The sequence below is a fragment of the Hemitrygon akajei genome, chromosome 5, assembly GCF_048418815.1.
Source record: "Hemitrygon akajei chromosome 5, sHemAka1.3, whole genome shotgun sequence".
NCBI classification, from domain to species: Eukaryota; Metazoa; Chordata; class Chondrichthyes; order Myliobatiformes; family Dasyatidae; genus Hemitrygon; species Hemitrygon akajei.
Genome location: NC_133128.1, coordinates 140,132,424 through 140,148,574, shown reverse-complemented (window position 1 = coordinate 140,148,574; position 16,151 = coordinate 140,132,424).

The following is a 16,151-nucleotide window of genomic DNA, read 5'->3' as shown; positions in this document are numbered from 1 at the left end:
CTGGAACAGTTTGTGGGTGGGGTGACTTGAGTCCCCAGTGATCTTTCGGGCCTTTTTTACACACCTGTCTTTGTAAATGCCCTGAATAACGGGAAGTTCACATCTATAGATGCGCTGGACTGTCCACACCACTCTCTGCAGAGTCCAACGATTGAGGGAAGTACCGTTCCCATACCGGGCAGTGCTGCAGCCAGTCAGGATGCTCTCAATTGTGCCCCTGTAGAAAGTTCTTAGGATTTGGGGGCACATGATACTTCCTCAACCGTCTAAGGTGAAAGAGGTACTGTTGTGCTTTTTCAGGACACAGCCCTGAGGGTTGAGGGTCAGAGGGGTGGAAGTGACTGAGCCCACTCTTACCACCTACCAGCAATCTGACAGGAAGTCCAGGATCCAGCTGCACAAGGAAGGGTGAAGGCCAAGGTCTCTGAGCTTCTTGTCGAGCCTGGAGGGAATTATGGTGTTGAATGCTGAACTGTAGTCCAAGAACAGCATTCTCACATAAGCATCCTTCTTCTCCAGGATGTGTAAGGAAGGTGGGTAGAGCTGTGGCTACTGAGTCATCTGTTGATCAGTTGTGTTGGTAGGCGAATTGTAGGGGGTCCATTGTGGGTGCTAGCATGCTGCAGATGTAATCCTCGACCAGCCCTCAAAGCATTTGCTTATTATTGAGCTGAGTGTGACAGGACACTAGTCATTCAGACATGTTATCTTGGTCTTTTTAGGTGCAGGAACAATGGTGGATGTTTTGAAGCAGAAGGGCACTCTACACTGGGAGAGATTAAAAATGTCTGTAAACACACCAGCCAGTTGTGCTGCGCACACTGAGTACCTGTCCTGGGATGCCGTCTAGTCCTACGGCCTTGTGACTGTCCTCTTGCTGGAAACACCTGCGTAATTGGGCCTCACTGATGGCCAAGTGCAGGTCACATCAGCAGCTCTCCTCAGGGGCTCAGTGTTGGCAACATCAAATTGAGCGTAAAAAAGATTTGGCTCGTTTGGGAGAGAGGCAGTGATGTTGGAAACTCCACTACATCTAGCTTTGAAGTCTGCGATGGTGTGGAGACCTTGCCATAAGCTGTATGTGTTGATGGTGGACAGTTGTGTCTGAATTTTGTCTCTGTATTGTTGTTTTGCTACCTTGATGACTTTGCGCAGATCATAGCTGCATTTCTTGAGTTCCTCACACAAAATGCTGGTGGAACGCAGCAGGCCAGGCAGCATCGCAGGGGTGTCAAACTCATTTTAGGTCACGGGCCGGATTGAGCAAAATGCAGCTTCATGCAGGCCGGATCAGTCGTACGCGTGCGAACGCAGCTTTCGTTGCCTCCGTTTTTTCAGCCTACTCTCATGTGTCTCAGTCTCTGCTATAACTACAAAGTGTTTCACTTCACAAATTCCGTTTCTTATGAAGAAGACTGCCGAATAAACACTAAAAACCCTGAAAACCTGGTACCTGAATAAACTCAGCATTAGCCATATCATACGCCACAGGCGCTTCGATTACTGGGGCCAGCTTTAATAGTAATTAGATATTATCTCGCGGGCCAAAGATAATTCCACCGCGGGCCGGATTTGGCCCGCGGGCCTTGAGTTTGACATATATGATCTATAGGAAGAAGCACTGTCGACATTTCGGGCCAAGACCCTTCGTCAGGACTAACTGAAAGGAAAGATAGTAAGAGATTTGAAAGTAGGAGGGGGAGAAGGAAATCCAAAATGATAGGAGAAGACAGGAGGGGGTGGGGTGAAGCTAAGAGCTGGAAAGGTGATTGGCAAAAGGGATACAGAGCTCTGTATCCCCCTCCTACTTTCAAATCTCTAACTATCTTTCTTTTCAATTAGTCCTGATGAAGGATCTCGACCCGAAACATCGACAGTGCTTCTTCCTATAGACGCTGCTTGGCCTGCTGTGTTCCACCAGCATTTTGTGTGTGTTGTTGTTTGAATTTCCAGCATCTGCAGATTTCCTCGTGTTTGTTTCTTGAGTTCCTGTTGGTCACCAGCAACGTAACCTCTATGTCGCACGGTAAGTGCTGCTCGCACGGAACTGTTGGTCCAGGGTTTCTGGTTTGGATAGATCCTGACTGATTTCTGGGGGAAAACATCCTCGATGCACTTCCGGATGAAACTCGAGACCCCTTCCATGAACTCGGAGACACCCTCATCGTGGAAGACATTCCAGGTGATGCCATCAAAGCAGTCCTGTAGCATGGAGACCAACAGCGGATGGTTTTAACTATGGCCGCCTCTTGTTTCAGCTTCTTCCTGTACATTGGCAGTAGCAAGATGGAGCAGTGATCTGACTTTCCAAATTGCAGGTGGAGGAGCACTTTGTAATCGTTGTGGAAGGGAGAGCAGCAGTGGTCAAGTATGCTATCTCCCCATGTGCTCACCTGGATGCGTTGACAAAACTTCGGAGAGACTTTAGTCAGCGACATTCTATTAAAGTCACCAGCAACAATGAAGGCAGTCTCCAGGTATACAGTCTCCAGGTGTGCAGTCTCCAGGTGTGCAGTCTCCAGGGTGTGCAGTCTCCAGGTGTGCAGTCTCCAGGTATACAGTCTCCAGGGTGCTGATGGTCTCGTACAAATCCTTCAGAGCCAGGTCAGCATCAACCTGTGGTGGAATATACACCACTGTGATCATAACAGCTGTGAACGCCCTAGGCAGCCAGAAAGGTCTACACAGTGGAGTTCAGAGGGATATGGGCTGTACACAGAAAATTGGGACAGGCTGGGTGTGCACCATGGTCAGTCTGTGTCCATGCTGCATTATTCTATGATTCCTCAGCAGGGGACATACATATACCCAATATAACCCTCTCAGGGTTTGGTCCTTTCATATTTTATGAAATGGTAGAGAATAGAGCCCTTCTCTATTTAGTTATTCCAATATGATGGACTCACCGTCCCAGGAACCAACCTGGCAATTCTCCATTTCACTTTCATGGCTGAAATATTCTTATAGATATGGAGATAAAAACAATATGCAATACACAGAAAAAGATGCAAATTCTGTCTCATGGGGCACTGGATAACTGTTCCACTGGAAATTAGTTAACTCTGCTTTGGAATACATTGGGATTTTATACCTTCCTGGGCTCGGTTATACTTTGAGAGGATCTACCCAGTGTATGTAGATAGAAGACAACCCAAAATATTTCATTCTGAGCAATTTGTTTACTGGAAGTGTTCAGCAATGCCTTGATGAAAACAATGAAACTTAAGTGTGATGCGATCTTGTCTAGTGTTTGAGTTATTGTCACATTTTACAGCCGCTTGCAAATTGATGCAGAGAAAGATGGCTTGCTTTCCTGAAGGGTAAGCCTGGCAGAAATGTGGGCCATAGACTTAAATGTTCACACCAGTTTTATCATACCATCAGGAACTAGGTAATGCGTTTAGTAAACAAGAGAAAATCTGCAGATGCTGGAAATCCAGAGCAATGCACACAAAATGCTGGAGGAGCTCAACAGACCAGGCAGCATCCACGGAAATGAATAAACAGTTCATGTTTTGGGCCGAGGACCCTTCATCAGAACTGGAGAAAGAAGATGAGAACTCAGAGTAAGAGGGTGGGGGGGGGGGGGGGTGTTGGAAGGAAGAATCAGAAGGTGATTGGTAAAACCTGAGGGGTAGGGATGAAGTAAAGAGCTGGGAAGTTGATTGGTGAAAGATAGAGGGCTGGAGAAGGGGTAATTTGATAGGAGAGGACAGAAGGCCATGGAAGAAAGGGAAGGTGGAGGAGCACCAGAGGGAGGCAATGGGCAGGCAAGGAGATAAAGTGAGAGAGGGAAATGGGAATGGGGGGGGGGGGGCAATACCAGAAGTTTGAGAAATGGATGTTCATGCAATCAGGTTAGAGGCAACGCAGAAGGAATATAAGGTGTTGCTCCTCCAACCTGAGTGTGGCTTCATCGCAGCAGTGGTGGAGGCCTTGACTGACATATCGGAATGGGAAGTGAATTAAAATGTGTGACCACTAAGAGATCCCACTTTTTCTGGCGGACAGAGCGTAGATGCTTGGCAAAGTGGTGTCCCAATCTACGTTGGGTCACACCGATATGCTGTACAGGAGACCACACTGGGAGCACCGGGCACAGTACATAACCCCAACAGACTCACTGGTGAAGTGTTGCCTCACCTGGAAGGACTGTTTGGAGTCCTGAGTGGTAGTGTGGGAGGAGGTGCAGGGAAGGTGTAGCACTTGTGCTTACATACAGTAAGTGCCAGGAGGAAGATCAGTGGGGAGGGATGAATGGACAAGGGAATCATGTAGGGAGCGATCCCTGTGGAAAGCAGAAAGGGGAGTTGGAGGGGGGTAAGATGTGCTTGGTGGTGGGATCCCATTGGAGATGATGGAAGTTACAGCGAATTAAGTGCTGGACATTAAGAGTGGTGGGGTGGTAGGTGAGAACAAGAGGAACCCTATCCCTGGTAGGGTGGCGGGAGGACAGGGCAAGGGTGGATGTGTGCAAAATGGAAGAGATGCGGTTGAGGACAGCGTTGATGGCCGAGGAAGGGAAGCCCTCTTCTTTGAAGAAGGAGGACATCTTCTTAGTTCTGGAATGAAAAGCCTCATCCTGAGAGCAGATGCGGCAGAGTTGGAGGAATTGAGAGAAGGGGGTGGCATTTTTCAAGTAACAGAGTGGGAAGAGGTCCAAATAGCAATGAAAGTCTGTGGGTTTATAATAGACATCAGTAGATAAGCCGTCTCCAGAGATAGAGACAGTGAGATTGAGAAAGGGGTGGGAGGTGTCGGAAATGGACCAGGTAAATTTGAGGGCAGGGTGAAAGTTGGAGGCAAAGTTGAAGTCAACGAGCTCTGCATGGGTGCAGGAAGCAGCACCAATGGAGTCGTCGATGTAGCGGGATGGTCACCAGTGTAGGCTTGGAGCATAGGCTGTTCCATGTAGCTGACAAAAAGGCAGGCATAGCTGGAACCCACGCATGGTTAAACCTTTTGTTTGAAGGAAGTGGTAGGAGCCAAAGGAGAAATTATTGAGAGGGAGGACTAGTTCTACTAGACTAAGAGAGTAGTGGTGGAGGGGAACTGGTTGGGTTAGGTGTCCAGGAAGAAACAGGGCTTTGAGGCCTTCCTGATGGGGGATGGAGGTGTATAGGGACTGAACATCCATAATGAAAATAAGAGGATGGGGCCAGGGAACTAGAAATCATTGAAAAGATCAAGAGTGTGTGAAGTCTCATGGATGTAGGTAGGGAGGGACTGAAACGGGGGGATAATATTTAATACTTCATTTAATACTGTATTACACATTTAATGCTTGGGCTGTATTCCAGAAATTGTGCAGATAGTAGCCAACTCTCAGTATTGATAGGGTCCTTTAGTTTTGATTTGGGGATCAATAATAGATACCCAACACAGATGCATCTCCACCTGAATATTTCAACAGAAATATGGAAGTAATATCTAACTGCTGTCACCACTGTCAGATGATTCCTGTTGCATATGGGTTCCTGTCAAATAACAATGGATCAAAGGTTAACTTGCCACCAAGTTAATTACAGTCCAGAGTTTACAGAGAATGGTGTGAAAAACAAAAAAAAAATCATCTAGTGAGCAGCAGTGCTGTGGGTGAAAATGCTCAGTTGATGAGAGGGATCAAAGGAAAATGGCTAGACTGGTTCAAGCTGACAGGAAGGTGACAGTATCAGCGCAAATCCAGCCTTGAAGTGGATAGGCTATACGAGCACACTTGGTTCCGCCGCTGTAGCTAAAAAAGTCCCACTGAGCGTATATGGCGGCTCAAACCTGGGCAGCCACCAGGTGCTGCAGACTATTAGTAGCAGCAATAGAAATATTCGCCACAATGATCTGTCACTTAATGGCCTGGCGTTTTCTCCACTGCATCCCTCCAATCGAGGCTGATTCATCGAGGGAGACGGAAGGGACCAACAATTGTGGGTGACCCATTGCGGTTTCTTCCAGAGACTCCCGGCATCACTGGAGGATGGGGAGCGGAGTCAATGGATATTGCTTCCGCCGGGGAGGATAGTGTTGAATGAGATATTTCTGCATCCACAGGTTGTATCAACCCCGTTCATCAGCAAATATTCTCCTGAGAGTTTCTATGAGGGGGTTTTCTGCTGGGGTTGATGTAAGGTGAGGGGGGAGGGGGAAAAAATCAATGAGTAAGCAACCACTCCCATAGGGTGAGACATGGCTGCTCAATGGGCAGCCTCACTCTTAGACAAAACAAATATTCAGCATCTGGAGACTGGAGAAATGAGGTTAGAGTTGACACTTGGGAAAGAAGAAGGAATGGGCTAGGAGGTTAGTAAAGGGAGGGGGAACGGGATGGGAGGTTAGTAAAGGGAGGGGGAACGGGATGGGAGGTTAGCAAAGGGAGGGGGAAAGGGATGGGAGGTTAGCAAAGGGAGGGGGAACGGGATGGGAGGTTAGTAAAGGGAGGGGGAACGGGATGGGAGGTTAGTAAAGGGAGGGGGAACGGGATGGGAGGTTAGTAAAGGGAGGGGGAATGGGATGGGAGGTTAGCAAAGGGAGAGGAAACCAGGAACTGGAATCAAGCAAATGGAGAGGTTGCCGTATTGGATCATTATGGATGTATTACGATACGCACCCGACTGCACCAGCTTGCGGGTTTTAGACGCTCCGACACTCCAAAATGCGGATAGCTGGTGCAGCCCCTTTAAATATTCAGGCCCACCCTGTTATTGACAGCCATATTTTGGTGCCAGGATTCTAATATTTAAAGAGTACTGAACCGAGGTTCTGGGCTCCATCGTCCCCTCTACTGTTGATTTTTGTCTGGTTTAGAATCCTGTCCTCATTTCAATCTCATATCATGACTGGATTTGATTCTAGTCTTGGATACTCCAACACTTGGGTCCTAACCATCTTTGACTTGGTATCTCGTGTGTATTCATGATTAGTGGGTGATTGGAATACCTTAGTACAGTATGTGTACTACATCTGCGCAGGAGCCTGTCTTGAACTTCTTTGCCATAGGACTAGAGCCGTTATGTGGACATCGTTGTACAATGTCAATCCCACGTTGAAAGCAATCACAGCTGGGCACTTTTCTGCTCCTCAGTGGAAACAAGTCATTATCCATCCAATTGTTCTGTGCTCCAGGATCTCACAGTGGGCAACCATTTTAATTCCACCTCTCATTCTCACAGTGATGTCTGTCCATGGCCTCCTCCGCTGCCACAGGCTGGAGAAGCGACACTTCATATTCTGTCTTGATAGTCTCTAAACTTGATGGCATGACCATCTCTAGCACAGTAACCACTCCCTTCTGCTTTCCCTTATCCCTAAAGCTCCAGTACCCCTTTCTCTTCCCTCTCCCCGGCTCTTGACCTGAACATCACCTCCTTCCTTTTATTCCATGATCTACACGCTCTCCTATCAGATTCCTCCTTCAGCTCTTTCCCTTCCCCAGCTTCGCACATCATTCCCTTTTCCCACCCTCACTAGTTTGGACTTTGCCAGGACTACTTGGAATCAAGGCGTAAAAGCAAGAGGTTAGATGAGATGAGACATCATTTGACAGAGCAGAGAATTAGAAGAAAAACTGAAATCAAATGGAATAAGGGGAAGCCCCTTTCACAGGAACCAGCCCCCCCTCCCACATTTACTCTGCGTATAATCCTCGCTGCCTCTGTAAAGCAGATGCCGTAATCAAAGACCCTGTCCACCCTGGACATCTTCTCTTTTTCCCTCTCCCACTGGGCAAAAGATACAAAAGCCTGAAAGCATGTTTTACTTTATTGTAGCTCGAAGCACTTGTAATGGTTTGATCTATATAAACAGTATGCAAGAGAAGCTTTACTCTGTATCCTGATCCATACAACAATACTAAACCAAAAGCTTTCAGTGAATGGGAACAACCTCACACATGGAAAGGTTAATCGGCCCAGCACCAGGACCAGGTTATCACTTGGGGTTCCTCAGGGGACTGTCCTCAATAAAAGCACTTCCAGCAGAAATAAACACAGGACCTGACACAATCCAGGTCATCAGTGAGCAGGTTGTCAGTTGGCCAGTGCAACTTGACAGCTTTGTCAATGAAATCTTGCAGCACTTTGCTGCTGATTCAGAGTGGATGTTTGATGGCCTGTTTCCATGCTGTAATTGTTATATGGTTATATGGATGGATTGGGCAGTAATGTGCTAGTTTGGACTTGTCCTGCTGCTTGTGAACAGGTCATATCTGGGCAATTTGGTCAGGTGGGTGCCATTGTTTTAACAACTCTTGTACTGCTTGCTTAGATCTGTTGTCCAAGTCTTTGGAACAACAGCTAGAATTCTGTATATACACAGCATTCAGTATCTCTTTTCTTGACAATACCTAGAATTAATCAAATTGGCTGAAGACCAGTTTCTATAATGCTAGGGTTTGCAGGAAGAAGCCATGATAAGTCATTCGCCCTACACTTTTGGGTGAACGTGGTTGTGACTGATGGGCCAGGGGTTCACTGAGAGTGAGGATCTTCCAGGATGTCCTGATTCCAGCTGTTGTTTCGTGGTCCCACGATTCACAACAAGACTGCAACTGCTGGCTGTGAGAGCTCACACAGCATACTGAGCACTGACGTGTCACTGGGCTGGCACCTCTCTTTTTGGCCACTGTTGGTACTACTTTGGGCAAGCTCTTCAGTGCTCCTTGTTGAGTCAATCTTAGTCACTTGGCTTGACTGTATTGGGGTAAAAGTTACTGGCTGTGATTGTGTATGGTGAGTGAATCCTTGATGTGAAGACAGAAGTTTGTCTTTTAAATTCCGAATAATTGGTGGAATATAAACTCCTGTTTCGGGTTAGCCTGGTGCTCTAGATTACTAGTCTGATAAACTAAACAATAAAATACTCTGGTAGGCACAAATCGGTAGGTCAGAAGGCAGTAAATGGAGCTGAGGCAGAAGAACTTCAAAATCTTACTGAACAGTAGTAGATTTAAGGGAGCTGTCTATTCTACTCCTGCTCCCAGTTTAAAAGGAAGTTTTTACCTGATGCCCTAATTTATTTCTGTAAAACAACTACATTGAATTGAACTTATAGGTACCAGAGCCCAGTGTTGTGCACAGTTCTTAAGGTTTCAGGCTGAACCTGAAAAGTCCAATGTTGACTGTAACTATTGCAAAACTACTTAAAGACAAATGATTTAAAAATTTCTTCAAATATGGAATAAGGAGAAAGCATTAAGTTTATAATGTAGCAAAAAAAATCGGAGAAGTGCATTCAATGATGCTTATTTCCTCGAAGAATCATAGAAAACTATAGTACAGAAACAGGCTCTTCAGCCATCTAGTCTGTGCTGAACTACTTAAAATGCTTAGTCCCATCAATCTGCACCTGGACCATAGCCCTCCATACCCCTCCCATCTATGAACCTATCCAAAACTTCTCTTAAATATTGAAATCAAAATCACATCCACCACTTGTGCTGGCAGCTCGTTTCACACTCTTAACAACCTCTGAGTGAAGAAGTTTCCCCTAATGTTCTTCTTAAAATTTCACCTTTAACCCATGACCCCTACTTGTAGTCAACCTAAAAGAGCTTACTTGTATTTACCCTATCTATACCCCTCATAACTTTGTATCTTTATCAAATCTCCCCTCAATCTTCTACTTTTTAGGGAATAAAGTTCCAATCTATTCAGTCTCTTCTTGTAACTCAGGTCTGCTGGTCTGGGAGCATCCTTGTAAATTTTCTCTGTACTCTCTTCACTTTTATTTACATCTTTCCTGTAGGTAAGTGACCAAAAAATGCACACAATACTCCAAATTAGGCCTTATAAAAATTAAACATAACATTCCATCTCCTGTACTCAATACTTTGGTTTATGAAGGCCAATGTGCCAAAAGCTTTCTTTATGCCCCTGTCCACCTGTGATGCCACTTTCAATGAATCATGGAACTGTATTCCCAGATCCCTTTGTTCTACCACACTCCTCAGTGCCCTACTGTTCATTGTGTAAGATCTACCCTGGTTGGTCCCACCAAAGTAAAAAACCTCACACTTGTCTGCCTTGAATTCCATCTGCCAATTTTCCAGCTGATCCAGATTCTGCTGCAAGCTTTGATGGTCTTCCTTGCTGTCCCTCCATTCCCTAATCTTGGTGTCATCCACAAATTTGCTGATCCAGTTAACCACATTACCATCCAGATTATTGATATAGATGACAGACATCAAACCCAGTACTAATCCCTGCGGCTCACCACCAGTCACAGGCCTCCAGTCAGAGAGGCAACCATCTACTACCACTCTATAGCTTCTCCCGCAAAACAAATGTTTAATCCTGTTTACTACCTCATCATAAATGCCAAGCGACTGAACCTTCTTGACCAACCTTCCATGCGGGAACTTGTCAAATGCCTTGCTGAAGTCCATGTAAACAACATCCACTGCTTTACCTTTATCAGCTTTCCAGGTAACTTCCTCAAAAACTCTAAGAATGGTAGGATATAATCTATCATGCTGACTATCCTCAACCAGTCCCTGTCTATCCATAATCTCATATCTGGTCCCTTAGAATACTTATTTTCCTGCTACTGATGTCAGGCTCACTAGCTTATAATTTCCTGGTTTATTCCTGGAGTCTTTCTTAAACAACAGAACAAGATTAGCTAACCTCCAATCCTCGGTACCTCACATGTCACTGAGAATGATTTAAGTATCTTTGTTAGGGCCCCTGCAATTTCTGCACTTGCCTCCCACAGGGTTCAAGGGAAGACCTTGTCAGGCCCTGGGGATTTAGCCACCTGATTTGCCTCAACAGCAAACACCTGGGGGGGAGGTCACGTGATGACGTAGGATCGAGATGTGGAAATCCAGCTCTCCCGTAAAAAACTAATAAATTAATGTTTAAGTGAAGAAAAGTTAGTAAATATTTTCTAAAAACTACGTCTAAACTACTCAGGATTTTCCTTAGATATGACTCCTAAACAGACGCTGAAGAAAACTACTACTTTGAAGACAGTACAAGCTGGGCCGGCCACCATGAAGAAGCCTCGGACTCAAGTGCATCTCACCTCCGGCGATACAGAACAGGAATCGGCGGCAACATCAACAGTCTCCAAGAAGGAACAACAGGAACTGCACATGCGCGAAGGAAAGGGCATGCGCAAACATGAGCAATTTGAACTACAAATCCTAGCTACGATTGGAAGTGGAAGTGAAAATGAATCCAAGGTGGATTCGGATTCTCTGGAACATACAGATGAAGATGAGGAGGTAAAAGAAGAAGAACAACAACAGGAAGAGGTTGGAGGTGGAAGATCTTCTGGAGACATAAGAGAAGCTTTGGCGCAAATAATGCATGAATTAAAAACATTAAAAATAATAAAAGATATTAAAAATATGAAGACTATGTTTGATAAAATGGTGAAAAAACAGGAGAAAATGGACAAGAAAGTTAAAAAGTTGGAAGAGATAATGGGAGACACTATTGGTAGAGTGAATAAAATGGAAGATAATATTCTTGCCTGGACATCAGAAAGAAAATGACTGTTGGAAAAAAATAGACGTGCTTGATAATTTTAGTAGACAAAATAATATTAAAATTGTTGGTCTTAAAGAAGGGATAGAGGGAGAGGATCCAATAAAAAATTTTCAAAAATGGATCCCGGAAAATTTGGAAATGGAAGAGGGAACCCAGTTGATTGAAATCGAAAGGGTCCACAGAGCCTTAAGACCAAAACCTCAACCTGATCAAAACCCACGACCAATCTTGATAAAATGCTTAAGGTATCAAGATAAAGAAAAGATCCTGAAGGCGGCTGCCCAATGTGCCAGAAAGAGAAATGAGCCATTGATGATAGAAGGGAAAGCAGTTCTTTTCTATCCTGATGTAAGTTATGACCTTTTGAAGAAAAAGAAAGAATTTAATCCAGCGAAAAAAGTTTTATGGGAAAAGGGTTATAAATTTATATTGCGCCACCCGGCAGCACTGATAATTTTTTTGGATGACGGAAAAAGAAGATTTTTTACTGATCATTGGGATGCAGAGGAGTTTGCACAAGAACTCCCAAATATTCGCTAGACACAGTAAAGATTTAAAAGTGAAATAGATTAAAGATGAAGACGGGGACAATGAAGTGAGTTGATGGACATTAAGGACAAAAGAATATTTAAATATACTTTTAATTATATGATACAGGGGGAGAAAGGTAAAAATTTGAGAAATATTAATCGAGAGTAGTGATATTATTTTTTCTACTCTTACATATATTTTTTCTATGCTACGGGGGAGCTGGGGGAACTTCGGATCGATCGCTACGGGATGCACGTGTGTAATCATGGCGTTTGCCATGACCCGCAAAACGGAGGGGGGGTAATGTTTTTTTTTTCATTCACAACATTAGCAGGGGGGGTTTTTGTTGTTGTTTTCTTTATAATCTATTTTTCTTTTATCTTTCTTTCTTTGCCTGGATGATCGGAGGGGAGACACATAGCAACATGGAGAATTTTAAATTAATTCCCCAAGATACTATGAGAGTTGAAATATTATGTATTATTATAGATTGGAGTAACCCCGTTAAAAGTAATGACTAATTTACTGAATTTTAAAAGTTTTAATGTTAATGGGCTTAATGGACCGGTGAAAAAAAAAAGAATTTTAACATACATTAAGAAAATGAAAATAGATATAGCTTTTATACAAGGAACACATTTAACAGAGATAGAACATCAGAAATTAAAGAGAAATTGGGTCGGAAATGTTATTGCAGCTTCATTTAATTCAAAAGCGAGGGGAGTTGCAATTTTGGTTAACAAAACTTTACCGATTAAAATACAAAATGTATTAATTGATTCTGCAGGAAGATATCTAATTATACATTGTCAAATCTTTTCAGAACTATGGACTCTTATGAATATTTATGCACCAAATGAAAACGATGTAAAATTTATACAAGAGGCTTTTTTGAATTTGGCTGACGCACATGATAAAATATTAATAGGTGGAGACTTTAACTTTTGTCTAGACCCAGTTTTAGATAGGTCAACCAAGGTTGTTACAAAACCAAAAGTAGCAAAATTAACTTTATCATTGATGAAAGATTTAAATTTGATTGATATATGGAGAAGAATTAACCCAAGAGAAAGAGATTATTCATTTTATTCAAATAGACATAAAACTTATTCAAGGATAGATTTTTTCTACTATCAGCGAATATTCAAGACAGAGTGAAAAATATGGAATATAAAGCAAGAATATTGTCAGATCATTCCCCCCTGATAATGACAATGATAATGATGGATAAGGAGGAACCGATTTATAGATGGAGATTTAATTCAATATTATTAAAACGTCAAGATTTTTGTGATTTTATGAAAAAAAGATTCAGTTTTTTTTAGATACAAACTCACATTCAGTTGATAAATTTATATTATGGGAAGCGATGAAGGCATATTTGAGAGGCCAGATAATAAGTTATACTTCTAAAATTAAGGAATATATGGTAGAAATAGATCAATTGGAAAAAGAGATTACAAAATTAGAAAAAGAATCTCAAAGATATAGGACAGAAGAAAAACAAAGACAACTTGTTAATAAGAAGCTACAATATAATACACTTCAGACATACCGAACAGAAAAAGCAATTATGAGAACTAAACAGAGATATTATGAACTAGGTGAAAGATCACACAAGATTCTTGCTTGGCAGTTAAAAACAGACCAGGTTTCCAAAACGATAAATGCAATTAGAACAAGTGTAAATAAAATTACTTATAAACCTTTAGAAATCAATGAAACTTTAAATTTTTTTTATTCTGAACTGTATCGATCAGAATCACAAAATGATATTGTTGAGATAGAAAGGTTTTTATCACAAATAACTCTCCCAAAATTGAATTCGGAAGAACAGAAGGGATTAGATGTACCTTTTACATTAAAAGAGGTTGAAGCAGCTCTAGGATTATTTCAGAGTAATAAATCTCCAGGAGAAGATGGTTTTCTGCCTGAATTTTCAAAAAGTTTAAAGGTTTATTAATTGCTCCTTTTATGGAGCTAATACACCAAGCGGAAAGAACGTATAAACTTCCAGAATCTTTTTTGATAGCTATTTTAATAGTATTGCCAAAAAAAGACAGATCTTTTAAAGCCAACATCATATGGACCTACACACACAAAATTTGTGTGTGTTTTGTGTGTGTTGTTTGAATTTCCAGCATCTGCAGATTTCTTTGTGTTTGATCATATAGACCTATTTCTTTGTTGAACATGGACTATAAAATAATAGCAAAGATTTTATCTAATAGATTATCTAAATACTTACCAAAATTAACACACCTGGACCAAACAGGATTTATTAAAAATAGACAATCGGCAGATAATGGAACTCGGTTACTTAGCATAATTCATTTAGCACAAAAGAGGGAAGAAATGAGTGTGGCAGTTGCTTTGAATGCAGAAAAAACATTTGATAGATTGGAATGGGATTTTTTATTTAAGGTATTGTAAAAATATGGATTAGGAGTATCTTTTATAAAATGTATTAAAACCTTAAATACTAACCCCAAAGCTAAAGTGGTGACAAATGGCCAAATTTCAACATCATTTCAGTTAACAAGGTCAACTAGACAAGGTTGTCCATTATCACCTGCTTTATTTGTGTTGGCGATAGAACCATTAGCTGAATTAATTAAAACTGACTCAGATATTTTGGGTTTCAGAGTTAATCAGGAGGAATATAAGCTTGTCCAGGCAGACCCATTGTCTCTGCTTGCTCCTGCCCCACTGAACTCATTTCTGCCTATCTTGACTCTGTTTTATCTCCCCTTGTTGAATCCCTTCCCACCTATGTCCGTGATACTTCCCATGCTTTACATCTCTTCAAAGATTTCAAGTTCCCTGGCCCCCACCGCCTCATTTTCACCATGGACGTCCAGTCCCTATATACCTCTATCCCCCACCAGGAAGGTCTCCAAGCTCTCCGTTTCTTCCTGGATTCCAGACCCAGCCAGTCACCCTCTACCACCACTCTTCTCCGCCTCACGGAATTAGTCCTCACCCTTAACAATTTCTCCTTTGGCTCCTCCCACTTCCTCCAAACTAAAGGTGTAGCCATGGGCACCCGCATGGGTCCCAGCTATGCCTGCCTTTTTGTCGGCCATGTGGAGCAATCTATGTTCCAAGCCTACACTGGTATCTGTCCTCCTCTTTTCTTGCGTTATATCGACGACTGCATCGGTGCTGCTTCCTGCACGCATGCTGAGCTCGTCGACTTCATTAACTTCGCCTCCAACTTTCACCCTGCCCTCAAATTCACCTGGTCTATTTCCGACACCTCCCTCCCCTTTCTAGATCTTTCTGTTTCTATCTCTGGAGACAGCCTATCCACCGATGTCTACTACAAACCTACTAACTCCCACAGCTACCTAGACTATTCCTCCTCCTACCCGGTCTCCTGCAAAAATGCTATTCCTTTCTGTCAATTCCTCCGCCTCTGCTCTCAGGATGAGGCCTTTCATTCTAGGACAAAGGAGATGTCTTCATTTTTTAAAGGGGCTTCCCTTCGTCCACTATCAACTCTGCCCTCCATCGCGTCTCCCGTATTTCACGCACCTCTGCCCTCACCCCATCCCCCCGCCAACCCACCAGGGATAGAGTCCCCCTGGTCTTCACCTATCACCCTACGGATCCAACGCATAATCCTCTGTAACTTCCGCCACCTCCTAAGTGATCCCACCACCAACCACATCTTCCCCTCCCCCCCACTCTCGGCTTTCTGCAGGGATCGCTCCCTACGCGACTCCCTTGTCCATTCATTCCCCCCATGGACCTCCCTCCGGGCACTTATCCCTGCAAACGGAAGAAGTGCTACACCTGTCCCTACACTTCTTCCCTCACCACCATCCCAGGCCCCAGACAATCCTTTCAGGTGAGGCACCACTTCACCTGCGAGTCAGCTGGGGTGATATACTGTATCCGGTGCTCCCGATGTGGCCATTTATACATTGGGGAGACCCGCCGCAGACTTGGAGACCGTTTCGCTGAACACCGGCGCTCAGTCCTCCAGCAGTGGTGGGATCTCCCTGTGGCCACACACTTCAATTCCACAGACCACTCCCACTCCGACATGTCTGTCCATGGCCTCCTCTACCGTCAAGATGAGGCTACACGCAGGTCGATGGAGCAATACCTTATCTCCCGCCTAGGTAG